At 38.8% G+C, this 27,814-nt stretch overlaps 1 pseudogene; it reads right to left on the minus strand.

The window, feature by feature from the left end:
• Nucleotides 1–348: 348 nt before the first annotated feature.
• LOC145045033 (glycine dehydrogenase (decarboxylating) A, mitochondrial-like) lies at nucleotides 349–18,625 on the minus strand (annotated as a pseudogene).
• Between the last annotated feature and the right edge of the window lie 9,189 nt (nucleotides 18,626–27,814).

Below are 27,814 nucleotides of genomic sequence, written 5' to 3' on the forward strand. Positions count from 1 at the left end.
ACTTACAAACTACATATCTATGCTTTAAGAATAATGGATGTTATCATCTTAGAATTACTCGTGACAAGACCCATGAAGTAATCTATAAGAGTGGGTTTATCTAATACTTAACATTCCTATTTTCAAAGTACTCATGAAAATTGTAGCAATTCAAATTGTAATGTCTTAACCTCAATCAACAATCTACAATCAATTCATGACAGTCTTAGCTCACTACTTACTTCCAAAATTATGAATGTCTGTGGAAGTTTGAATAATTCAAATTACTCAGGAAGTATAAACATGCAAAAAGAAACACAAGAATAAATAATTGAATAAGGCAGTACGATACTCATAAATAGTTCTCCATTATTCAATCACCAAATCAATTACATTTATTTTGTTACTACTAAAACTAATATTGCCTCTTAGGCATATGCCCCTAGCATGCTGGTAGTGTTTGAATTTGCTCAGAGCCTTTGTGAAAGGATCTGCAACATTATCTTCTGATGATACTCTCTTCACTAGAAGGTGTCCTTGTTCTACCCAATTTCGAATGTAATGGTACTTTCTGTCGATATGCTTGGATCTATCATGATCCTTTGGTTCTTTTGTCAGAGAAATTTCGCCTTCATTATCACATAATAGTTCCATGGGTTCCTGAATACTTGGAACGACTCCGAGATCTGTGATAAAGTTCTTCAACCAAGCCGCTTCCTTCAATGCTTCACTTGAAACAATGTATTCAGAATCACATGTGGATTCAGCTACGGTGTCTTGCTTGAAATTTTCCAAGTGACCGCTCCTCCATTCAGTAAGAATACCCAGCTAGACTACAAAAAAAAAAAAAAATTGTCCTGGGCTGTTTGAAAACCGACATCACTGTAACCACTCACTCTTAACTTAACACTGCCTCCAAGAACTAAGAATGTGATTTATGTTCTTTGTAGATACTTAAGAATATTCTTCATCGCAATCTAATGGGCTCTGCATAGATTTCCTTGAAATAAACTAACCATACTCAAAGCATAAGACACATCAAGGCGAGTATAGATCATTTCATATATGAAGCGTATGGGACTCGACTCACATTACTAGAAAAACAACCTTTTACGACGCGCAATGCATGTCATAAAATGCTCAGACGACGCGCAAATGTGTGTCAAGGAAGCCCCTGTCATAATGAGAGACGACACGCTTTTGTGCATCGTCTATTTACGATGTGCATTTACGCCGCACATTTATGACACACATTTACGATGCGCAGTTATGGCATGAAATGAGTATCAAGGAAGGCCCTTTCATAATGGAAGACGACATGCATTTGCGTGTCTTAACCTTACAACGCGCATGCTTATGACACACAATGCGTATCAAGGAAGCCCCTGTCATAAATGAAGATGACATGTATTTGCGTGTCATAAACTTCAGTAAAAAAATTTGATATGCATTTACAACATGTCTTTACGATACTCATTTACGCATAATATAAAAATATGTAAACAAATATATACCCAAAACAATCAATTTCATCCAATAACATCATGTCAAACAAGTTATCAAAAAATTGTAATACATTGATATTAAGGGTATCTAATTGTACATTATTGTTAAGGGGTTTTCCCTAACTATATAACATGATACTACATCCCTAACTATATAACCCGATCCTTTTTGTCATTGGCTTGCCACCTGGTGTACCAGGTAAAAACGTTAAACTTGGTGTCATGGGCAGTTGTCCACCGGGCATAGATGGCAAGTAAGGGCTTGAAGCATTAGATGAAACAAAATAAGTTTTATCTGCACAACAAGCTAGTTTCCACCTTATAAGCAAGTGGGAGTATTGAAGTCCCCGAATTTGCATACATGAGCCTTAAAAGCCTTGGCTATCTACACAACTGATAAGTTTAAAAATAAACTTGAAGATCGATTAGATCTATGAAATAGGTAGAGTAATAACCAGATAAACAATAAGAACAAGCAAATGGATCAAAAGGTGTCGAAAGATTAATAAACAATCCTTAGAAGAGCTCGATAAATACATCAACTGTAGAGGATTTTAGGGTTTACAATAATCAATGAGAATGACGACCACACCTTTTTATACGCATATATGCATGCATATATTTATAATAAAACCCTAACCGTTTGTCAAAGAAAAAGGGCTAATCTAGATAAACATGGATTGACAAGCCCAATCCGGTTGTAAAACAAAAGGGCTCAAGACGCAACACATTAATCTTCAACAATCTCCCCCTTTGCATCTTTGGCACAGAGGCTTCATTCCCTTTTAACAGCAGATGGTTTCTTCACCGTTTCAAATATCCTCGGTATAATGGCCAGAATGTGATGCCTGAAAGTGACATACCACCGAAGCATATCTGTAAAATTCTTCTTGTCTGCTGTAGAGTTCTGCTTGCATCGGTGAATGATGTTTATGATATGCTCCAGGCAATCTATTGAAAATAGATGCTTGTCTACCAAAGCAAACAGAAACTTGTGCTTATCGCCCCTTGTGAACATGACCGTCAGATTTGAAGAGTCAATTTGCCCTAACTTCATTTTGTGCACATCTCCTGTCTTGGAAGTAGGCTTGATGGTCGGTTTCTTGTTCATTATTTTTGCTATTTCCTGATCCATAGTGGTAAGCTCATGGATATAGGAAGCCAACATTCTTTTGAGATGTTTCAGAATCGGTTCATACTCTCTTTGATTTGAGAGAAGAATGTTGTATAGCAGAATCCAATCATGAGGATTCAGACTGGGAAGATCTGCCAGAGAAATAAAATGTTCTGTGTTGGCCATTCCTATGTTGACTTTGAAGTTAACGTTCACAAATTTCCCAGCCTGTGTTGGTTTCAGTACCTTGACCTTTACAATCTTCTGTGCACTCCATGTCAAGTACTGTGGTTGACCATACTGCAAATAAAAATCTATCAATTCTATGTCAAACTTCAAGTTTGGATGAGGGACATCAGCAGTGACATCGAAGCAATGAAATGTAAAAGCCTTTCGTGTGATCGGCATGTCAAACTGCGAGTCTTTGGTATTCTCACACTCAAAAGATGCAATCGGTTCCAACCAATACATGGAGGGAAACTCAATTGCTTGATTAATGAGTGTGTCTCTGTCCCATTCTGGGAACAGAGTCTTCTTAGCCTTTAAGGCATCCTCATCCTCCTTGATTCTTCTTTCTTTGGCCTCTGCCTCTCGAGCGATTTTCAGAGTCTCATCCAGCTCTTTATCTCTTTTCCTTCGTTGAAGAACTTCAGCAATAGTTTCATCAGTATCTGACTCGCTCTCAACAAGTAATTGCTTTCCAGAACCCGGAGCTAAATTAACCTTCGCGTCTGTCTTTGGTATACTCTCCTCTCCCCCTTGTCTCGGAAGAACAAGCTTCTCCGAGACACCCTTCATCAAGCTCAGAATAGTAATCGCAGGAAGGAGTTTGGACTGGAGATGCTGTCAGATGGTAAGGGTAAGAAAGGGATCATGAGTTTCGAGGACATTAGTCAACATGTTCTTGACATCACCAGCATAACCTTGAAGAACAGCCCGCTGAGTTTTCAGTAAAGAGATTTCTTGTTGTGCCTGGGCCAGTTGTATCTTCTGAAGGTCAATAGTTTCCTGATGCTTGACAAGATCCTCTTTTAAAGTACTCTCTGCTGCTAGAGAAGCAAAACGTGAATCCAAAGATTGAAGAAAAGTGGTGGATTCAGTTTTGAGGTCAGCACGCAGAGCCTCAAACTTGGAAGTTTCACCCTGAAGGGTAGCCGAAAAGGAGTCCACAAACGTTTGATACTTGGCCGCATTAGCATCAGCATGTGCTTTGAGAGAATCGAGAAAAATCTGAGTTGTGTGTACAACCTCAGAGACTTCCTTTGTGGCTTTGGAGCACGAAGCGGCAGATTTGTCAATAGCATCAGTGGAGCGATCCAGAGCATCAGTATATGTCTTGATTGCAGACTCGATAAAGGCTTTCAGCACCACACCCCCATAGGCTTTATTATCAGCCAACAAACTATCGAGTTTTTCATGAATTTCTTGAAGTTGCTGACTGGTAATGGGGGTATCTGCATCAGTATCAGTGGGAATCCGGTATGGGCTATAATAAAGAGAATCATACTCTTCATCGTCACCACCTAAAGTAGCACCAGAGGTTGAGGATGGAGAAGGTGATGGTGGGATGTAAATTACAGGTGTTTCAACCACAGTAGTAGCCCCTGTATCAGATACATTGACTGTTACTGGTGGTTGGGAAGAGGTGGTAGTAACGGATCCGGTGATGATGGGAGTGGGGATCAAAGATGTAGGGATAGTGACAGAGGAAGGAATGGTTGAGGTGGGTAAAGAGGTTGGTTATGTTGTAGTGGGAGTGATGATGATAGGAATAGAAAGGGGAACCTGCTGTTTCGGTGATGGGGGTGGGGTAGAAATTTTAGGAGAAGGTGGAGGAGTGAGTAGTTTTGTGACTTTGGGAGATACTGGTGGAGAGGGAATATTAGTATCTGTAGGAGAGGATGGTTTTGGAGGAGACTGAGCAGGAGTTGGCTCTTTTGGTGAAGCATGAGTAGTGGTAGCCTCTGCGTCTGATGTTTCATTTGGAGCAGATCCAGGAGAAGAGGATCCTTTGGCCTGTTTAGCCATCTTCTTAATCTTCTTGGATTTGGACTGAGAGGGTTCTTCTGCATCAGGTTTTCTCTTAGAGGATCTCGGCTTTCTCTCCTTTTTCGGTTTTGTTTCCTTCTTCTCCTCTTTTTCCTTTTTAGCAGCCCGCTTGCCACGGTTTGCGGGTTGATCTAGGGCTTCCAAGGCAGCCTTCTGTTTGTCAGTCAGAACCCTTGGAGGCAAAGGAGTTCTGGTGCTGTAATCGGCCATGACCTTGCTATGAGGCGTGACACACCTGTACATGGATTCATGAATCAATCCATAATGTAGAAACTTACTCGGGTGGGAGACAATAATCTTCTTAGTATGGAAAGAAGCTATTGAAGCCAGAAGAGCATCCTTCATCACGGGGATTTCCAGAGAATCCATGGCTTTCTTTGTGATGAGCGTCCAGAAACATCCGCAGGAGATCTCAGAGTACCCGGTTGTGGCGTTAAGGCTCTGAACGACTTGAGACCAGATTATGGAGCCATAATCTAAGTTGATGCCGTTGTAAAGACCATAGAGAATGGTGAGAAATACTTTGCTCGTGGTATCAGAACCACCACAGCGTTCCGCTAAACCCTTAATTAACAGGGTAAGCAACCCATTCCACTGCGAGGGGAGACATGACTTCTTAACCTTTGCGATCGTCGTAAGTACATCAGTATAACCCATCTCGTACATCATCGAGAAAAGCTGGGCAGTCGAGACAAAATCTGGTGAGATGACGGATGAATCGACAGCAAGCCCTAAAAGAGAACAAAACTTGGTTTTGGAGATGGAGGTTTTCTTGTCATGGATGGTGAAGTAGATACGATCTTTGTGTTTATCATACCTTGCTGATGTATAAACTTGAGAAAGCAGGGACATCGAAACCGCTTCCACCTGCGTGAGAGCCAACAACAATGGGGAATATTTCAGACATTCCACCACATGGAGCATGTACGCATCATATAAAAAAGGAGTCATCTCGATATTCAAATTCTAATTAGGCTTGATGGAAAGCAAAGATGAAGATGCAGTTTGATCGTGCGCAGAAGAAGAAGTCGCCATTGTTGAATCGAAGAAGAAGATGAATAGTGGAAACTTTTTCAGAGAGGGAAGATACGTGTGTGGTAAATGACAAGGAACACGATCAACCCTATTTATACCGTTCACTAGAGAGAGAAAATCGTGATGATTATGGAACGAAAACGTCGCCTGAAAAAGTGCGATTGGATGTGATGGTGTATCCCAGGAAAACGTCAGCACACGTGGGTGTGAAACGAATCAACTGCACGCGCCCAAATCATGTTTTTGTACTGTTTGAAATTCCTTGTGCCCTTGTTTGGTTACAACTGAAACTTAAAACCACATACCAAACAACAATAAGAATGTTGGAAAAATTAACTTTCGTGCATAAGAGTGTGAAAGATAAAGAAATAAATCAAAGGTGTTTGAGATGTGAGTGATGTCTATGAAGAAGACATAAGGCGGAGGATTCCGGGCAAGAATCACTTCCTTCAAAGCCAAGAGAGACTTGAAGTGCTTGTGTGGTTTCTCGAGAAATATGATCAATTGTCTGTCAATAAACAATGAAAGGCATCTTTTGATCATAGGTTGTTGCATGGCTATCCTCTAACCGAACATCAAGTCTCAACATAAAACTGCGTATTGGCAGAGGTACCTGTGAGACCGAGATGATCTGTTGAACAGTTAGGTGGGAATTATCTGGTGACAAGCATGGGAGAAACAGAAATCTCAAAAAAAAATTAAACTGAACCTCTTGGGGAAGAAATGTCTGAGGTATAGACGATTTCATAAAAGATCACGCAAAAACAAAATGAGATTTCCAAGTTACAACTTGAGTATATCACTCACCGTCAATTCATAAACTTCAGTGGTAATCGAATCCAAGATCATAAACACAGATGTTGTGTAACCATAAACTTCAGTGGTAGAGACCGAAAGCATCAAGGGTTACTTTAGGGAATCGAAGGTAAATGTAGAATTTTAGGAGGTGGTTAAGAAACCGAATGTACCTTCTGCTACAGAAGTGTGACAAAGCAGAGCAACTCATGTCTCAAATGAGAAGAGTAAGGTAGCTCTAGACCGAGTGTTGGAAAATAGCCTGATTGGGAAGAAACGATAGGTATTGATCGAATCATTAAGGCTTACTCAAGATCATAGAGGCTTGTGACAACATACAGCAGCATGCTTCTAGGGACTTTTAACTAGTCTGAGAGAAAAAATGAAACATACCTGGTTGAACACTATCGAAGGTGATACTTGTATTTTCCTGTGCAAAGCATACACCAACCAGAACTAGCGAGTAGTGGAAATAAGTAAGAAACTGAATAAAACCAAAAATGAAAATATTTTAGTATTTTAAGATTTTTCTAAAAGAGAAAGATAAAATGTTTTTGTGATTTTGAAATATTTCTGAAAAAGAAATAAAAACAGAAAGAGAAAATGTTTTTGTGATTTTGAAATTTTTCTGAAAAAGAAATAAAAACAGAAAGATAAAATGCTTTTGTGATTTTGAAATTTTTCTGAAAAGGAAATAAAAACAGAAGGATAAAATGTACAACATAAAAAAAATGATGAAGCAGAGATAGACCGAGCGATCTGTGTATTTCGGTGACATTAAAATTACAGAACAGAGAGGAACCGAGCGGTTTGTCTATTTCGGTGTCATTAAAATTCCTGAACAGAGAGGGACCGAGCGGTCTGTCTATTTCGGTTCCATTAAATCTCCAGAGCAGAGAGAGGCCGAGCGGTCTGTCTACTTCGGTTCCTGATTCTTAGTTAGAGATTTGAGGATTCGGGACCGACTCTCCTACCATCATACCTAAGCCTTGTAGAATTTTGTTGAAAGTCGCTTCAGGAAGAGCTTTGGTAAAGACATCGGCCAACTGATCAGTGGTTCGAACAAAGTGTACTTCAACGTTTCCATCTTCCACGTGATCTTTGATGAAGTGATACCTCAGTGCTATGTGCTTGGTCTTGGAGTGTTGCACTGGGTTATGACAAATCCTAATTGCACTTTCAGAGTCACAATATAGTGGGATCTTTTTCATATTGAGTCCATAGTCTCGGAGTTGACTCTGGATCCAAATCACTTGAGAGGTACAGGAAGCAGCGGCAATGTATTATGCTTCAGCAGTAGACAAATACACGCACGTTTGTTTCTTTGACTGCCAGCTAACCAACTTCCCATCGAGGAATTGGCAGCCGCCAGTGGTGCTTTTCCTGTCGAGACCATAACCACCAAGGTCTGCATCTGAGTAGGCTTGAACGAAGAAGCCTGAGTTAGAAGGGTACCACAAACCTAAAGAGGTAGATCTCTTTAGATAACGTAATATGTTCTTCACTACAAGCATGTGAGGCTCCCGTGGATTTGCCTGAAACCGAGCACAGTAACAAACAGAAAACATTATGCCAGGCCTGCTAGCAGTAAGATACATTAAAGAGCCTATCATTTGACGATAAAGCGTAAGATCAACAGTCGGTTTATCCAGGGATGGAGTGAGCTTAGTGCCGAACGCCATTGAGTCTTTGTGTAAGCTTCCTGGTTGATAAAGATTCCTTCAGGTCTCTGTCTAATATTTAAACCAAGGAAAAAGTTAATGGGACCCATCGAGCTCATTTCAAATTTAGTCTCCATCAGCTTTCTAAATTCAACTGTTAGGCTCGGATTCGTTGAGCCAAAGATGATATCATCGACATAAATTTGAACGATCATGAGGTGGTTACCTTCCTTTTTGCGAAAGAAGGTTGGGTCAACCGAACCTTGTTTGAATTTGGACATCTTTAAAAATTTAGTCAGCATTTCATACCAGGCTCTCTAAGCTTGTTTCAGACCATACACGGCTTTATCCAAAATGTAACAATGATCGGGATACTTTTCATTCACGAATCCAGGAGGTTGCTCCACATACACAGTTTCTTCGAGTTCGTCATTGAGAAATGCACACTTGACGTCCATTTGAAAGACCTCAAAGTTTTTGTGAGCAGCATAGGCAAGAAATATTCTCACTGATTCCAGCCTAGCTACAGGAGCGAAAGTCTCTTCATAGTCAATGCCTTCCTCCTGACAGTATCCTTTTACGACCAGACGGGCGTTGTTTCTTATAACGTTCCCTTCTTTGTCAAGTTTGTTCCTAAAGACCCATTTGAGACCAACAACCGAGGCATCTGGAGGAGTTGGAATAAGATGCCAAACTTTGTTCCATTCAAATTCATTCAGTTCGTCTTGCATAGCTTGAACCCAATCAGAATGATCAACAGCAGTGTTAACTGTCTTTAGTTCAACTTTTGATACGAATGAGTTAAACATGCAGAAGTAGACTTTAGAGAACAAGGAAGTTTGTTTTGCCTTGAGTTGTGATCGAGTCAGAACTGTATCTGATACATTACCAACAACTTGAGAGACAGGATGATCTCTGGTCCATTTGGTGAGAGGAGGGTAGTTTGAATCAAAAGATGGATCTAATTCAGCATTTATCATTTCTTCTGGTTCGGATAGATTGTCGAAGTCGGATGACATATCAGCATGCTTCCTCTCGACAAATGATCTTATAGGAATGTCTTGAGAATCTTGAGCTACAGTGGTTTCTTGTGGTGCTGAGATTTCGGGCGTTGATGCACCTTCGGTTGGTGAGGCACTTTCGCTAGGTGAGGCACTATCGGTTGGCAATGTGTTTTCGGTTGAAGTTTGAGACCTTAGCTCCCCCTCAACTGGTGAGCTCGGCTGGGATGATGATGGTGGATCCTCCCCCTCGACTAATGGTGGATACTCCCCCTCGACTGACGCATTGTGTTGGGGAGGGTCTTTTGAACCTGATTCTTCTTCATTCATTCTTCTTGCAGCATCGTCAAAAGTTGCTTCAAGTGATCTACCCTGTTGTCTGCTGCACTGGCTTCAGAAAGAGTGGCCTTCTCTGGTTCATCAAAAAGCTCCATGAAGTTCTCGAACAGATTAGTGATCGAGGCTGTGACTTGGCCAGTTTGAGGAAAGATTTCTCCAGCTGTGTCTTCGTTGGCCTTTAGCTTTTTGACATAGCTATCATCAAAAGTCACGTAGTAAGTTTCTTCTATTTTCCTTGAACGCTTGTTTAACACCCTGTATGCTTTGGAAGTAAGAGAATAGCCCAGAAATATACCTTCGTCAGCTTTGACATCAAACTTGTTGCGGTGTTCTTTAGAATTGAAAATGAAACACCTGGAACCAAACAGATGGAAAAACTTCACATTTGGCTTCCTGTTGTTGATGATCTCATAAGCAGCGAGAGTGAAGCGCTTGTTAAGATATGACCTGTTCTATGTAAAACAAGCAGCATAAATAGCATCAGCCCAAAAATATAAAGGTAAGGAAGCAAAACTTATCATGGTTCGGGCAACTTCACATAGGGATCGGTTTCGTCTTTCGACAATTCCGTTCTGTTGAGGTGTGTATGGAGCTGAGAAGTTGTGACTGGTTCCCTTTTCTTCTAGGAATTCTTCAAATTCTTTATTTTTGAACTCCAACCCATTGTCGCTTCTGATGTTGCGAACGACCTTCTTCAGCTGTACTTCAATCTGCTTGATGAACACTTTTAGGTTGTGAGTCGCTTCAGATTTAAGCTTCAGAAAGAACACCCATGTAAAACGTGAAAAGTTATCAACAATAACAAGAATATACTTGCTACCACCAATGCTTTCGATAGAAGATGGACCACATAAATCAATATGAAATAATTCTAGTGGTTCAACAACTTTAGTGTTTATTATAGATGGATGACTTTGACGACTCCGCTTCCCCATTTCACATGCAGCACACATATGATCTCTATCATACTTGAGCAATGGAAGACCTCTAACGTGACCTCCAGCAACAAGTTTGTTGATATCTTTGAAGTTGAGATGAGAGAGTCTTCGGTGCCATAGCCAGCTTTCGTCAGATTGTGCTTTGGATAACAAGCAGATGGCTGGGTTTCCTTTGATGGGTTTGAGATTTAAAGGAAACATTTCGCCTTTACGCTCCGACTTGAGAATAACTCTTTTCTTCTTCTTCTCAATTATCTCAGAACCCTCATCGTCGAATGAGACTTGAAGACCAGTACCTCCAACAAGTTGAGATACACTCATGAGGTTATGTTGCAATCCTTCCACATATGCAACCTTCCTTATTGTGAAATCACCATTTGTAATCATTCCATAGCCTTTTATGGTGCCGAAGGAGTTGTTCCCAAATTTGACATTTCCACCATTTGAAAGAGATCTGAATTCCCTTAGCTCTTCCTTCCTTCCTGTCATGTGACGCGAGCAGCCACTATCAATGTACCATTCTTCGTCAAACTGCTCGTCACTGATAACCTGCAAAAATTAAGCAGATTTAGGAACCCAGAGCTTCTTGGGTCCACGTGAGCTTTTTACAGGAACAGGAATAGTAAGAGAGATGTCAACTAAATATGTTCTTTTTATTAGTGTTGTTTCATCTTTCCTTTTGATGGTGAAAACTTTGATTTTATTTGGATTTGATGTTTTTGATATTGATTCTGGTTCAACATCTGAAACCTTCTATTTTCCTTTTTGTTCAGCTGATGACTGAGATTTTTGAGAAGGAACAGAGTGGAATTTAGGACAAGAAGAGACAAGATTTTGAAGAGTTAGAAGAGTTAGAATGAGATAGCTCAGATTGGTATGACTTCTTGGTTGAAGTTTCTAGGTGACTCTTTTGCTTTTGATTAACATTAAGACCAACCCTAGAGTTTTGATCTCTTTTGATTTCCGAACCAAACCTGTGCTTTCGGTTGTTGTTATACTCTAAACCGAACCTCTGCTTTCGGTTGTCATTGTGCTCTGAACCGAACCTCTGCTTTCGGTTGTTGTTTTGCTCAAAACCGAGCCTCTACTTTCGGTTGTCATTGTGCTCTGAACCGAACCTCTGCTTTCGGTTGTTATTGCTCTCTGTCAATCCAACAGGATTTTTCTCTGGTTTTAAATTCCTTTCTTGATGTGAGAAATAGGCATTTTGCGATTGCCAAAATTGTTTTCTTTCTGAGAGATTCTTCCTGTATCTCTGATTCCTTTCTCGTTTTTGATTTCTCATATGCTTTGGTTGATGATGGATGTTAGCTTTATGTTTTTGGTTTTCCTTGGCTGATCCACTCTGAACGGATGAAGTTTCACTTGGGGATGTGACTTCTTCTGTAGGAATTTCTTTCTCTTGAGGGACATCTTTTGTTCCACTGGTACTTGCCACGTTGAAGCTATCAGGTTTATTCAAAGGTTCTGGTACGTATCTGCCTTTGCTTTTCCATGAAGTCCTTTTAGACATACCTACCGTTTCATCAGCATTGTCAATGGGAGCTGACCAGAAGAACTCGTCACAACCATCAGCATCGTCTTCGTTCACAATAGCTGTGAGTTCAGCAGTCTGATGTTCGGTTACACCTGTGACCTTGTACACCTGATTTGGAGTGGTTATAACTTTTTGGTATACGACTGCCTTCTCTACAAGGATCGGGGACTTTTGTTGGGACATCCGAGCGAACTCCACAGAGTTTTCTGAAATGAGATTTTTGTGGTTCTCGGGTTCGTTCTTGACAAATTCCGAACAATCAATCGTGTCCTCTACAGAAATTTCACTCATATTATCATCCTCATTAAGCTCAGATGCATTTTCAACATCAATTTTATTTTCTGAGCTTAAGTTGACATTCAATGAGTCAAATTTTTGTATGGTTTTGGTTCTTAGCTTCAATTTATCATTTTCATCCAAAAGGTTTTTGAGCATGTTCTTGTGGTACTTGGATTTAATGAAAGATTCTATTTTGTCCAGTCCATACAGATATGTTGGATTAACATCCTCAGACAAAATAACACTCTCACAATTATATGCTTCAGCATCAATTTCATCTTCCTTAAACTCAAGGAAGGGTAAAATCATGCGATGAATCTTTTGCCCTATTTCACAATTCAAATGAAGCTGAGTAATATTTGTATAAAGACGTTTGGCAATCAAACAAAAAACATTTCACTGTTTCAAAAGCTTTAAATTGTCTCTTTGCAAATAAATGTTTTCATCTTTTATTTTGATTAACTCCGACTCCTTCAGTTCGATCCACATCTGCCGTTCCTCACTCTTCGAAGACACCCTGCTTAATTGGTCAGTTAGGTTAGAATTGGTGACCTGAGTTTGAGTTAAACTACTATCTAGATGAGAGATTCATGAATTAACACTTTTTAATTCCTTTTCATATGAGCATTGTGGGACTTTAAATGAGACAAAAACTGATTGTACCTTCTTGATCAATTCATCAAGTTCGTTGAACTGCACGCTGAGTGGTTTGGCAGTAAAGCACAGATTCTGTTGTTCCTTTTTGTCATCATTCCCACCATCAGTGTTGTATCCCCTCATCCGAGATACATCGGACACCATCAAGCATCTTCCTCCACTACTCTCTTCTTTCGCTACATAAGCCTTTCCATGTGAAGGCTTCCTCACTTCATCATATTCGGAGTCGGTTGACCAGACCTCCACGCCACCGAACTCATCATCAGCTACCGAACCCTGCACAATTAAAGCATTCATAGGTGGGTTAGCAGTAGATTTCTTCATCCTTAATTCATCAAGCTTTTTCATCAACACGAATTCTTCATCATTTTCCTCATCCTTTTCTACCATCTCTTTGAGGATGCAATCTTTTGCGTAGTGGTTCTTTCCTCCACAATAAAAGCAGCTCACTCCAGAATCTCCTTCAGCCTTCGGTTCCTTCTTTGACTCTGCAGCCTTCGGTTCATCTTTGACCTTTTCAGAGCTATAACTCCCTTGCCAGTTTCAGTTTCTGTTAGTGGGGAATCTCTTCTTGATGAATCTTTTGGGGTTTGACACCATCATAGCATAGTCCTCAGACGTGAGATCATAATCATCCAAGTTGAGATCTTCGTCCTCTATCACCGCTTTGCTTTTCGACAGGAGGGCCAATGAACCAAGACCTGAAACCACATTTTTCTCTTGTAATACGATCTTTTCTTGAGATTTTAGGATGCCCACCAGTTTTGCCAAAGAATAGGATTTGAATTGCTCGTGCGCTTTAACTGTGGACACGACTGCTCTCCACTCAGATCTGAGTCCGTTCAAAAACGTAACCTTCTGTTCAATAAGCTTCCTTTCGATGTCATGTTTGATCATCTTGCTAAGAAGATGATTGAAGCGATCGAACGTTTGAGTCACCGTTTCTTCTGCTCCTTGCTTGAACTCACCAAACTCAGACAAGAGTAAGGTTTGAATGGAGTGTTCAAGATCTTCGTCTGTAGAGTACAGTTCACGTAGCCTGTCCCATATCTCTTTTGCAGTCGTGCATGAACTTACCAGCCTAAAAGTATCGGATTGAAGAGCAAATCTGATCAATCTTAACGCTTTGATATTGCACTGAAATTTAACTTTTTCGTCTTGCGCTACATCTTTAACATCTTTCAGAAGATCGTTATACTCCTTTTGAGTTTTAATAATCCTTGAAGTTGCTGAATGAGAAAAAGGTCCAGAGATGATTGCTTCCCAGATGAGGTATCCATTATCCTCAGTCCTATGACATAATCTTCAAAGTGATTCGCCCAGACTTCATACTCATGGGTGTACAGGATGGGAATCTTCGTTGTTGATCCAATGCTGTTTGAAATATTGATGGGATTGGATTGTGACTCGTCCATAATTGATCGAATAACCTGTTCAAAGATCAGACTTGTAATATATCAAATTAGGGCAAAAACAATATATATCGAGATACGTCAATTATGAGATGACGGCTCAATAAATATCAATGAATGCGGAATAACCCTAATCGAAGCTTTTTCACAGAAAAGAAGTGTATCGATTACACAGCCTCCTGCTCTGATACCAATTGATAAATTTTAAAATAAACTTGAAGATCGATTAGATCTATGAAACAGGTAGAGAAATAACCAGATAAACAATAAGAACAAGCAAATGGATCAAAAGGTGTCGAAAGATTAATAAACAATCCTCAGAAGAGCTCGATAAAGAACATCAACTGTAGAGGATTTTAGGGTTTACAATAATCAATGAGAATGACGACCACACCTTTTTATACGCATACATGCATACATATATTTATAATAAAACCCTAACCGTTTGTCAAAGAAAAAGGGCTAATCTAGATAAACATGGATTGACAAGTCCAATCCGGTTGTAAAACAGAAGGGCCCAAGACGCAACACATTAATCTTCAACAACAACAAGCTAGTTTCCACCAGCGCCATGGGCAAATATGTCCAAAAGCTAATTGAATCACCTAATCATCTTTAAATAGTATCAAATCAACACCAATTCTCTATATGTTCTTCATTTAGACCAAAAAATAATTAAAAGACCTTGAAAAGACACATAAGTATGTACTATAGATACAAAATAACAACTTAATTGCCAAATAAAATTACTATACCTGCACACTGATAAGCAATCAACAATTAGCTCTTGAGTTATCAATTGATTTCGCTTATATTTACCGAATGATAGGTACCTAACAGAAGACAAAAAGGTTATAAATAAACATAAAAACTACTTACTTAACTACAATGTTAATCCTTTTAAAAGTTTGATTATCTTTTGTAAATTTTTCTCAATTTAAATCAAGGGCGGGACACAAGCAATATAAGTAAGGGGTCTAAACAAAGACAAATTCAAATATTTTTTCTGAATGGGTCAAACTCAAAATAATAATGTTATCAGATATTCCTAATATGTTAAAAAAACAATCACACCAACAAATGATTGGAGTAGCATTTCATAACATGTATCTAGGGATAACAACAGGCGAAGGTGGTGACATGACAAATTTTTAATTAATTGATTAAACATGACGAAATTAAAATAAATGGTTTAAATAAATAGACTTGTTTGAATGCAAATGCAACAGAGAAAACTCCTAGTTACACCAGCCCGCCAAATTACCAACTAATTAAAATTTTAAATTGTGGTTAGATAAATGAAATTTTAAAATAGGAAAGAAATAGATTGGTTAATTTGTGTGTGTGCGTTCACATGGTGTTGTGTCGAGATTTTTGATGACTCACCCCTGCTTCTGTACATGTAATTGGAAATAATAGAAAAGGGAAACACAAAAGCAACATGCCCAACCAAATATTAACATCATCATGGTGTTGTAAAGGCCAATTTTGGTCAAAATACTCTGACATGAAAATGATAGTATGAGTATATATACAAGGGTAAAACGGTCATTTACTCATATCCAAACATCACTTACTGTTTTATCCATGCAACACATAAGTGCCATTAAATTAGGAATCATTAAAGCAGCTAAAGATAGAGTCAAGAAACCTCCACTTAATCCAGCACGAAAATAAGCCTGCATTTAGAAAGTTGCAGGGGTGAGTCACAATTCATGAATCTGTTAAAATTTGAGGAATCACATGTTCACCCAAAAAAATATTAGAAAACAGGGTTAAATGTGAAACATAGCAATGTGATAATTATCAAAGTGCTGAAATACTTGAAATCTAGATTATTTACCTTTTGATTGTAAATCTAAAGATTCCTCATGCACAGATTATGTTCTTGTCAACTCTTGCACAGTGGTAAATTTCAATTTAGCTGGTTTGTCTGTTCTTTTCACATGATCTTTTCATATCTCTAGGCATCCTATCTTTTTATTCATTGCAGACGAGAGAACTTCCATCATTATGTTCTTGAAATCTTGATTGTTAAACTTTTAATTTTGAATCTAAGCTTTTTATTACAATGTTACCATTGTAACACTTACTTAATGCACACATTGTTGTTTATGTCCACTGTTCCTTTCTAAATTTTGCTATTTCTTGTCTAATGGAGATCAAAGCATCACAAAACCTGTCCAACTCAGCCTACAACTCAAAAATTCAACATGTGACGTTATAAAAAATGAAAGGAAAGGAAAAAACATTATAACTTTTAAAGAAACTTTACTCTTTTTTTAAAAAAAATAATACATTTCTTTCACTTTCAGTGGGTTCAATTATGAGTATTCCTGGAACTGGCCATGACATAGCTGGACCATGAAACCCGTAATCAATCAGACGTTTTGCAACATCTTTTCGCTCTACTCCAGCACTCGTCTGAACTCATGGGCAACTGTTCGATTCACACCATGGAAAAGAATGGGATAGTGACTCTGTAATGTAATTAATCCCAAAGGAAAAAAATTGAGAACTTTATCATAATAATAACTTAAAAAATATTATATATTTATTCTTAATGAATAGGGAAAGAAAGAAATTGAGACCTCAAGACGTTTTTCCATATAGTTTGCATTCAAGATAGCTATCTTGGATGCATTGTTAAGTCCTTGAGATCCCATCATGGCAATGTATGTATATGATATAAGAAAGATAAGTGTTGAACCCCAAGGTGCTGCTGAAATCGTGCCAAGTGGCTTACTCTGCTCAGGGGTTGGTATGCCTCAAGTTGCAACCTTTAAATTAAGATTTACAAATTAAATTATATAAAATCGACAACATATTACTCTAATTACACATAGACATCAAACTAAAAAAATTATTGTTTTGTCTTACCATAGGATGTGAAGGAAAGTAGGGTGCTAAGTGTTTCTTCACACAAATGGGGCCCGTTCTGAGCCCACCACCACCATGTGGAATGTAAAATGTCTTGTGAAGGTTTAGATGACAAAAATCAGCCCCAATCCACCCTAGACTTGTTAATCCAACCTGTAAAAATTAAAACCAAATAATTTTTATATGATGTTTCAATTTTGTTAGCTCCATTAAAACGAAACAAGAAGTGTAATGTTTATGTACCTGTGCATTCATGTTAGCTCCATCCATGTAAACTTGACCTCCATTGTGATGAATAATCTTGCAATTCTCATCAATACCCTCCTCATAAACTCCATGAGTAGAAGGATAGGTAACCTAAAAAAAATAGAATTTACTTAGTTATTAATCTTTTGTTTATTATATATATATATATATATATATATATATATATATATATATATATATATATTATTTTATATTTTGATAAAAAAAATTGCTTACCATAGATAGATACTCCTTGTTTGCTTCAGCAGCCTTGCGTACCTCTTCAATATTGATATTACATTTGGAGTTAGTTCCCACATTAATGATTTTCATTCCACACATAGCAGCACTTGCAGGATTTGTTCCATTTACAGATACAGCGATGATGCATACATTGCGATGATGATCTCCTCTCGTGTATAATTAACCAAAGTCAATGAGTTTGACTTTATATATATGATTATATAAAAGGGTATAATTTAGCATACCATATGATAAGCTCGGATAATCATCAGCCAAGCATAATCTCCAGCATCTCTAGCATTTGGTTGTAAAGAGAAAGAGTCAAATTCGGTTATGGTACACAGTATGTCCCCCAAATTCTTGAACATTTTTTGCAATATATATATTTTTTATGTTGCTCTCACATTAAAAAAAGTCAACAAAAATATAATTTGGAATTATTAGTTAAAATTAGAAAGATTTGATTACATGATACCCCTGTGCCTGTTAGATACGAGGAAAAGGATGCATATTTGCAAAGGTTGGCCATGTCACAAGCATCATCTTTGTAGTTGCATTAAGCGTCATGGTGCAAGATCCTAGAGGAATCATACTGTGGTATAATGACAGATCCTTTGACTGCAGCTTACTAATGTATCTTAGTAGCTCATGCTCCGTATGATAACTAAAATAAATAAATAAATAAAGAAGCAGGGAAAAGCCTTTTACATGTTAAAAAAGTGACTAAGTTTTGAAAAAAGTGTCATATGTGTTGAAAACCAAATGAGTTAGATATGGAGTCTCTCTGACAAGTCCGTAAGGGATAACATCCTGAACCTCTAGTGCAAGTGATGTCGCACTGAATGTCACCTAGAATCAAGAATCAAGAATCAAGTTTCTTGATTTATATAAAGATTTGTTATATCAAAAGAAAGGACAAACTCATGGGTTTTCCCAAGGCAAAAACTTTGAACATCCTGAACCTTCGCCATGACAACCCACTTCAGCTGCCACCGTTATTTTTCCAAGTTGGACCATTAGATGTAATCATGTGTGTAGATACTTACATCACCAAAGATAGGAGCGGAGGCAAGAACGGATGAACCTGGTTCAGAAAACCAGAAGGGTGATTATGGTTTGAGAGAGAGAGAGAGTGAGTGAGAGAAAGAGAGAATGTACCTCAGGAATGATGCCCTAGACCATTGTCCAAGTCAGTCAGATATGAAATTGAGGGCTTTGAGCACAGTGGGCTGAAAATATCACATATAGCTACCGGACCAGACAAAACTTACATTATGCCACCTCAGGAATGATGCCCTCGGCCATTACCCAACCTGCTTGTAACGTCCATGTTTCTAAGCAAGGCCTTAATGATGATATGAATGTCTAGGTTGACCTTTGTAACCCATTTTGAAATAATAAGAATGTATTATTTGAGTATTATGTGTTTTATTCTTAATTGCGTAATTGTGGGACTTAAATGAGTTAACAATAAAAATAAGCGTGTACATGAAATTTTAGACAAACCCAATATTGATACACGAAAACTTAGTGGTCGTGACGAGGTTTCCGAATATATAAAGAATGACGAAATCCGAGTTATAACGAAAAAGTTATGATCTGTCGAAGTTTCGCGACAGAACCGACACGACACTGTATGACGTAAAATACGAATTTTATATAGAGTGATATCTAGCCTTAGTAATCTGAATGAAAGTCATAGAATATGTTAAACCGAGAGCATACAAAAAAGGAACGTCTAAATCTGATTTCGTATGAGGAAGTTATGATTTTTCGAAGTTTCGACATAGTAGTGTACAGCCCGAAGTTCGAATATGGGATCAAGCGATATTTAGCCAAAACTTTGTAAATGAGAATCTAAGATCTCATCGATAGTAGTGCAACAATGGAATGACAGACGAAAACGGACGTCAGATGAAGGTGTTATGAATTTCTAACGGAGTTTTCATGTCCTGACCTACTATAAATAATATAAAAATAATATAATAAAAATAAATTCAAAATTAGCCGACGGAGTCTAAATGAAAGTTTTAGATCTTGTTTTTATCTATGCGTCGATATAAAAAATGTCGAAAACGGAGTTCGTATGCGAAAGTTATGAATTTCTAAAGTTCGGGGCGCGAAACCTCAAAACTATCAGAGACCACAATGTGGAAACAGTGCCCAAGACATGGCATGGCTTCTGACACCTTCTGGAGCCTGACAGAGCAAGTGGACGATGACACATGCAGTGACGACCAATCCTACAACATGGAAGAATTGCCCATGACGTGGAAAATGAGAAATTTTCCCTATAAATTGATTTGAAGGGGTAGCCGGCCAAGGTTGCTAATTCACCTTTCTCTCACCTATACTACCTCGATTTACATGCAAAGAAGTACCCCCGAAGCCCCGGTATCATCCCGAGACTCGAACTAAGTCTCGAAGCCTGAAGATCCCGAGAAGAAAAGAGTTTCCGATCCGAAGCTCTGCCCGCGAGAAGCCCGGTGTGTGAAGTGATCCCAATTTCACTGAAGAATACTACTTGTCCGATCATCTTCTGATCAAGTGAGTGTGTAGTTATTTTCTTCTAACGCATAATTATGAAGTATTTTATATAAAATACATGTTATGTGTATATTTTGGTTTTATATGTGAATGTATATTCACTTTCTTCTATCTCATAGATATGATTTATTCTCTATGATACACGTGTTATGTGTATGTATCTCATCTGTTGTTTGGAATATGTATTGAATGAGAATGATATACATGTTTTAAACTATGTAAAAAAATATATATTTTTATCTACTAATATGTTAGGTAGAACATGGGAAGATAGTTGATGTGTGATAAACAGATGAGAGGCCTCGATGTTGTTGTTGTTGATCCAGTTATTCAGCGGAGTATGCATAATGACCACATACTCTTTCTAGACAGTCCTATGGAATGCTAGCAGGCTCATAACCTGTTGGTGTTGTGAACGATGTGTTCACCGGTGTACTCTATCCCCCTCATGGTTTCCTTTAGGACATCTATTGTTGAGGAAATCACTTAGCAGTAATGTTCGTCCCAATGAAAATCCTAGATTAGGTCCCTTGAGATAGATGTTGTTTTAGGGACGTAAAGTGAGGATAATGGGAATGGGTAATCGGGTTATTGTTGGTTGGTAAAATTAAATATAATTATTTGTTGCGGGTTGAAAACCCTATATGCTTACCAGGCTCCCAAGCATGACCCACTCAGTTTATTTGTATTAAAGGTAGTGGCGCGAGGACATAAGATGGATGAATCATCAAGTTATTTTTTTTATTAGACCAGTTGTTATATGTAACTGTTGTATGGTCTATCTTTTGTTGTGTATGCTTTTATGTTTGTATAGGAACATGACATCCCAAGTTTTGATTATATAATGAAAATACATTTCTTTATGAAATGCTTTGGTAAATATTATTTTATGATATTGGATGTCATGCTGGAATGAGAATGATAATTGGTATTTGTAACTGCAATGTGTATGTTTTGAAAATTATGTACGATTATGATCTTATAGCCTTAGAATGATTGACTTGGCGTTATTTCCTGCGGTGTTACGGTAGAGTTTATTATTCGACAGTTTATTAGATCATGTTCTGTGTATAATTTGCATGCATAAGGCAGTCGACAACAAGGGTGGATATGATCAGCATGGGTTATGGTATATGGTCCGAATGTTCTATGATAGTTTGCAGGTCGAAGATTACCCTAGGGTAAGCCTAGGATGAGGTTAGCGACATGTGTTACTTGCTTGCGGGATGTATGTGTGGATAGACTGATTTGTCTAGTATATGTTGGTTAGATTTTCCATTGTTTGATTGTTGCTTGCTTTGTGCTTTGAGGGAATCTTAGTAATGTGAGCTAGTTATTAAGTGAACATGCTAAGTCACATGTGACACAGGCTGGATAATCTCAGAGTGATAGACTTGACCCTATTGTGTAGCTCTCTTTGGAGTCTAACCGTTCTAGGGATTAGTCTATTACTCTAAGGATTATCTGATATTTGTTGCATGTGGCTATATTCATGAGGTAGCTAGTTGATATTACTGCGAATCTTTCAGCAACTGAGGACTGGGTTAGTGCAAGAACCTAGGAAAGCCTAGGGTATGCTCCAGTGAGCTTAGTGGGGTGATTTAGTGGAGTTGGGAACCTAGGGGGAGCCTAGGAGGTGCTACGGTAGAGATCGTCGTGTTGTTTAGCAAATATTTAGTATATTGGTGGAGTATGTGACTCACGGGACTCAGAAGGATTGTTGAGGAAAGTATGAATAGGTGTAGAAGGTAGTATTGGGCCCGTACTACTGAAATCATAGGATCCATACTCGAATCAGTGAGAGTCTTGGAGAATCAAAGAAGCTTATGGGAAGGAGAACTCTTAGTTATGCCTTGAGCATGGGAATAGCTGCTTCGCAGAATGAGGATGGGTGCGCATGAGTATGCCCAGGGTATAGTCCCAACTCCAGTGGTGAGCCAGTTAGTGGAATGATTGCCAGGATTTCGAGTTTGCCTTTGATCTCTTGTATCAGGCGGCAAGGGTTGATTGTGAGATCTATTTCACATTCGGGTTTGGAGACCAAGTTTCAGGGATAGTTTGTAGCCCGGTTTAGAGAAGAGATTGCTCCAGCTATTGCAGTATAGTCTTGACAATTGAGCTAGTAAGTTGATCAGGGTGTGAGACCCTAAATGATGTGGACCTCAGAGTCGAGGACAGAAGATTGATTAAGAGTACCTCATGAGAGAGGTTCTGGTCAGGCGAATTATCGGAGGGTCTCGAGCGGAGACCCAAGAGTTTGGATAAGCTTTTGAGAGGCCAACAGGGTCGGATCTAATGCAACGCTTGTAGAAACTATACGATGAAGTTTTGATCCAAGGGTTTGGACTGTCATTGGGATCGGAGGGAGGTGCTACATTATGTTCTTAGGGTGGTCGGGTTACTATAGGAGGAGGTGGTCAAGAACCCTTCAGATGGTCATGGATATGCTATCTTTGGCCATTTCCGATGGATACTGGGTATCTCTATCACTTGGGGAATTATGGTGAGTTGGATCTCGGGTTAGTTTTCTACAATTTTCTGGGAAGTGGATTCCGTGTGTACCGTGATTGCTCCGAGTCATTGTCGGAATATGTTCAGTGATCTGGGTTGCTACATGTGTAACAGGTTTGGCCACATCATCAGGGATTGGATATAGGGAGCAAGCCCATTACATTTTTCATTGTGATCAAATGGACGACAAGGAGGTCGACTATCTAACGATAGTGGAGGAGCAGTGAGTGTACCTGGTCCAACCATTCTCGGGGTTGGTTCAAGGGCTTGAATGAGGGAGTTATGGCTAATTCTCAGTACCCTTAGTATTTACGTGTTGGAGGATCCATCGGGATTGCCAATGGAGGAGATAGTGGTTGCGGAGGTTTTGGTTAGACTATTCATCGTTGGACTCCGAGATCTGAGCGTAATATCAATTTTAAGTGATTGCAGTCATTGATGTAGTTGGAGTGCAAGAAGTGTTAGCTGGTCTTCAGGAAGTGTGTTGTTTGGTTAGGGGTATTTTTGGTGTTCTATCTTTGGTAAGCACCAACCGTCAGCAAGGTGAGTAATGGAACGTAATGAGGATTGAAAATCCTTCAATTTTCATATGTCGAGTGGGCTTATTTGAATCTAAGTGGCAGAGAACCGTCTAGGTATCCAAGGTAGAAGCAAGGGTGAAAGTGATGTAATACTATGAGGGAGCCGTAGAATTCAGTAATATTCAGTTAGGGTATAGTGTTGTAAGACTGCGGGTGAGCCGTAGCATTCACTAGTAGTAGAGAGTGATGTAAGGTTGCTGGGGTTCCGTAGCCTTCACGAATTCTCTCAGGTGATTTGGACTAGGGCAGGTTAGTTCGCAGGGTCGTGGGGAGAGCCACAGCGTAGTGAGGATCAGAACCGGAGGTGATAGACTGATCAGTTATCCGGGGGCGAGCCTAGGTGGTTTCTGTAGGGCTGCGGCTGGGTAGCTCTGATATGGGATCTCATAAGAACCTAGTGGTTAGACTCGGTGCGAGACTGGAAGTCTCAGGGAATCGGCTAAGGGTATTTTTTAATCGGTCGAGTAAAGAATTGTTGGATGAGTGTCTAAGCCCGTAACCATATTTGGTAAATACTTGACCCGGCTGTGCATGGTCCTTTTGGGTTGCCTTCACCAAAGCAACTTGACTGGAGAAATAAATACAGAAAGAGCTTATTAATATGGTATAAGAATAATATATTAAAGGAGAACTCATATTTGTTTAATTAATATTGGTCAATAATTAATTAGGAATTAATTTTGTGATCAAGTGTAATTAATTAAACTTGAGGGGCTAAATTGTAATTCTGTGATAGTTACAAAATAGGGCAATGGTTATCCTTGGAGAAGGGTGGACGAATTCAAGGGATTGGATATCCTTGAAATCATCCATATGGTCCAAGAGATAAGGGTTATCAAGGCTTATCTTATGGTTGCTTTGTGGGCAAGTAACTAGACAAGGATAAGGACTGAAACCCTAATCCCAACCCTATATAAAAACCCCTAGGCCTTGAGAAATCGTCCCACTTGCTTCTAAGAGATCCCTAGGCTGATTTATACCTCTCCCCTTCTCTCTTTATAGCCTCTCCAATTGCTTGTGGTGTTTGTGAGCCATTAGAGGCACTACACTTGTGGTGCTTGCTTTCAAGTCTTAGGGTTTGAAGATTTAAGTTGTTATTGCAATATATCAACAAGAGGTATGTGATCTAACTTTATATATGAATTTAGAAAATAGCAATCTACTTTAGGGTTTTATTCATGTGTTCATAATGTTGTGTATCTAATAGTAAAACATAGATCCAAGTCTAGGGTTGCATGCACACATAGGATTGTTTGTATAAAAGCCATTAGTGGTATCAGAGCCTTTGGTTAACTTGTTTTCAATTAGAATTATTCAATTGTATGAACTTGACAAATTAGGGTTTATAGCCAATAAACCCTAGGAGGAAATAGATTTCGAGATTAGGGTTTCCTAACCCTAATTTTGAAAGGGTTTTTTGAATCCTTTCCTTTTAATCCAAGATTTCGAAATCTAGGGTTTGCAAACCCTTAGATTTCGAGATTTGCCTCCTTCCCCAAGATAAGATCCTAAATTTTAGGGATTTGGATAATCCCATATCTTGTATTTATCTCTTAATGGTTAAATATGGTAATTAAAGATTTTGAATTATCCCCTCCCATTATTTTCGAAATTTAGAGGGATAAAAGGGATTAGGATAAGTTAATTGTTTAAATGGTAACTATCCTTTAAGATTTAATAATCCCTTATGATTTAATAATTTGAATTAATTGTTTAATTTGAGATGATTATTAAATCAAGAGTTTTAATATTTACAATTTTAATTTAAATGGTATTAAATTTCGAAAATTTTAAATTGAAGATTAAAACCCTAGTATTTTGAAGTGTTTAAAATACACCCTATACTATTATACTATTACAAGCTTAATATATATATATATATATATATATATATATATATATATATATATATATATATATATATATGTATAATTAAAATGCTAGTCTTACTATTAGTATGCCTCATTTACGAAGCAGGTCTATAAGGTGTGTATAATGTTGTTGCCTATAAAATGGCACTTAATGGGTGTACACTCACACCCACCGCTTGCTTGACTGGTGGATGGTCGTTAGCCGAACGGGTAGGATAGGGCAATCCTCTCTTCATTAATAAGTATAATGAATCTATATAAAGTAACTAAACATTTTTGCAAATTCCCAATCCTAGTTACTTTAGGCAAAAGTGAAATTGATGCAATCCCATGAAATTACACTTTGCACCCTTACTAAGAAGTTAGTGGAGCGTGTGTGGTTTACCGGCATACTAATTGGTTCTAAGCAAAGGTGGTGAAGGGTGATTCATTGTTTGTCATAGTTCGATGGAGCGTATGTGGTTTACCGGCACATGGAATAGGTGATTGTAACAATGAAGGCACCATGTAGATTTGCATGGTTATTGACACCCACTTTGTGATCCTCGGCATCCCAGTCACAAACAAGAGGGGCATATCGAGATTTAAACATGCCATTAAAAAGTTCAATGAATCTCTAAGAAAATCTAGGAATTCTCAATACATTTAAAACTTAAGCTTATGTTTTTCATGGTGAAGAATTAATGAATCGTCATTCACTTACCTCCAAATTATTTCCGTGTTGGATTACGACATCCCTTTTCTAATATGTAAATAATGTTGTTGGATCCTAGCCCTAATTTTTCATTTTGGGTGTTTAATTAGGGATTCAATTCTTATCAAACTTTTTCCTTTCTATTTGTAGATGTCTAACGCAAACAACGCTGCTGCTAGCTCATTCACGCTAATGAGCCTTTGTCAAAAAGTGACTTTCAATGGATCGAACTTTAGCGAATGGATAAGATACATTCGAACTATAGCGCATTACGAGGACAAAGAGTATGTTCTCGATGAGAAGCTCGAGAATATCAATCCAGAAACTGCTACTCCCGAAGAGATGGTTGTCTTTGAGACCCATGAGCGTGATGCAACGAAAGTTCATTGCATCATGATAGCCACAATGAACTCCAAATTCCAAAAGTCCTATGAGGACATGTATCCCTACGAGATGCATATAGACTTGATGGAGAGATATCACCAAAGCATGAGGAAAGAGCGCTATGAAATCATTACGAATATGATCACTACTAAAATGGGAAGTGGAGAGTATCTAACCGTGCACTTGCAAAAGATGCAAAGGTATGTTGAGCGTCTTCACAAGTTGAATGTTAAGTTTGGGGAAGATTTGGCTATCGACATTGTTCTTCACTCCTTGCCCTCATGCTACAACCAATTTAGGATGACCTACCACATGAACAAGGAAGAGGTCACCCTAAGCAAACTCCAAGGGCTCCTAAGGACTGCTGAGAGCAACCTAAAGGACAATTCTGTTGCACCAACTCCTAATCCACCCGCTGCTACTGTTCTGGAAAATAGGAAAAGAAGGGAAAAGAAGAGGAATGCTCCGTCAAAGAGCCACCACAAGGGAAAGTCGCAAGATGGTTCCTCTTCTAGTGGGACCAAGGTTGATCCTGCTAAGCCCAACTCTAACCTAAAGGAGGCAGAGTGCCATCATTGCCACAAAATGGGGCATTGGAAGAGAAGCTTCCCGGAATATCTACAAGCCATCAAGGATGGAAAGATCAAGACATCTTATACAGGTGTATACACTATTAACTCTAATGATTCATCTCATGCTATTTCTTGGGTTCTTGATACAGGATGTGGTTACCACATTTGTTCTGATTCGCAGGGACTAAGAAGAAATAGGGATGTGAAGCATGGAAGAATAAATCTAATCATAGGAAACAGAAGATCAAAGAATTCAAGCATGAGGTGGAGAATCAATTGGGAAAGAAAATCAAGATGCTTCGATCCGATCGAGGAGGAGAGTACCTAAGTCTTGAATTCCATGACTATCTCAAGGAATGCGGAATAGTTTCGCAATTAACGCCACCTAGGACACCACAATTGAATGGTGTGGCAGAAAGGCGTAATCGAACCCTGTTAGACATGGTTCGTTCTATGATGAGTCGTGCTTCATTACCTATCTCATTATGGGGGTATGCCTTAGAGACTGCCGCCCATATCCTTAACCGAGTCCCTACAAAGAAGGTTGCCAAAACACCTCACGAGATGTGGACATGGAAAACTCCCTCGTTGGTACATATCATGGTTTGGGGTTGTAAAGTTTTCGTAATACGAGATACTCACGACAAGCTTGAACCTCGTAGTGAGTGATGTATTTTCATCTGCTACCCGTAGAGATCCTTTGGATATCTCTTCTATAGACCGAGTGACAATGTTGTATTCGTTGCGAGAAGTGGGGTTTTCTGAGAGCGAGAACTCATAATCCAAGGAGATAGTGGGAGGAAAATCGATCTTGAAGAGATTCAAGAATAGAGCGATGAAGGAACCTCTAACGTTGGCGCTCTACCCAAGGAGGAAACTCCGGTTGAATCAATTGACCAATCCTTAGCTCTTAGACGTTCCAAAAGAGTTAGAGTTCAACCCTAGTTGTATGGTTTTCATATTACTACCGAAGGGGACATGTAT

This window comes from Lactuca saligna, chromosome 5, assembly GCF_052625555.1.
Source record: "Lactuca saligna cultivar CGN05327 chromosome 5, ASM5262555v1, whole genome shotgun sequence".
NCBI classification, from domain to species: Eukaryota; Viridiplantae; Streptophyta; class Magnoliopsida; order Asterales; family Asteraceae; genus Lactuca; species Lactuca saligna.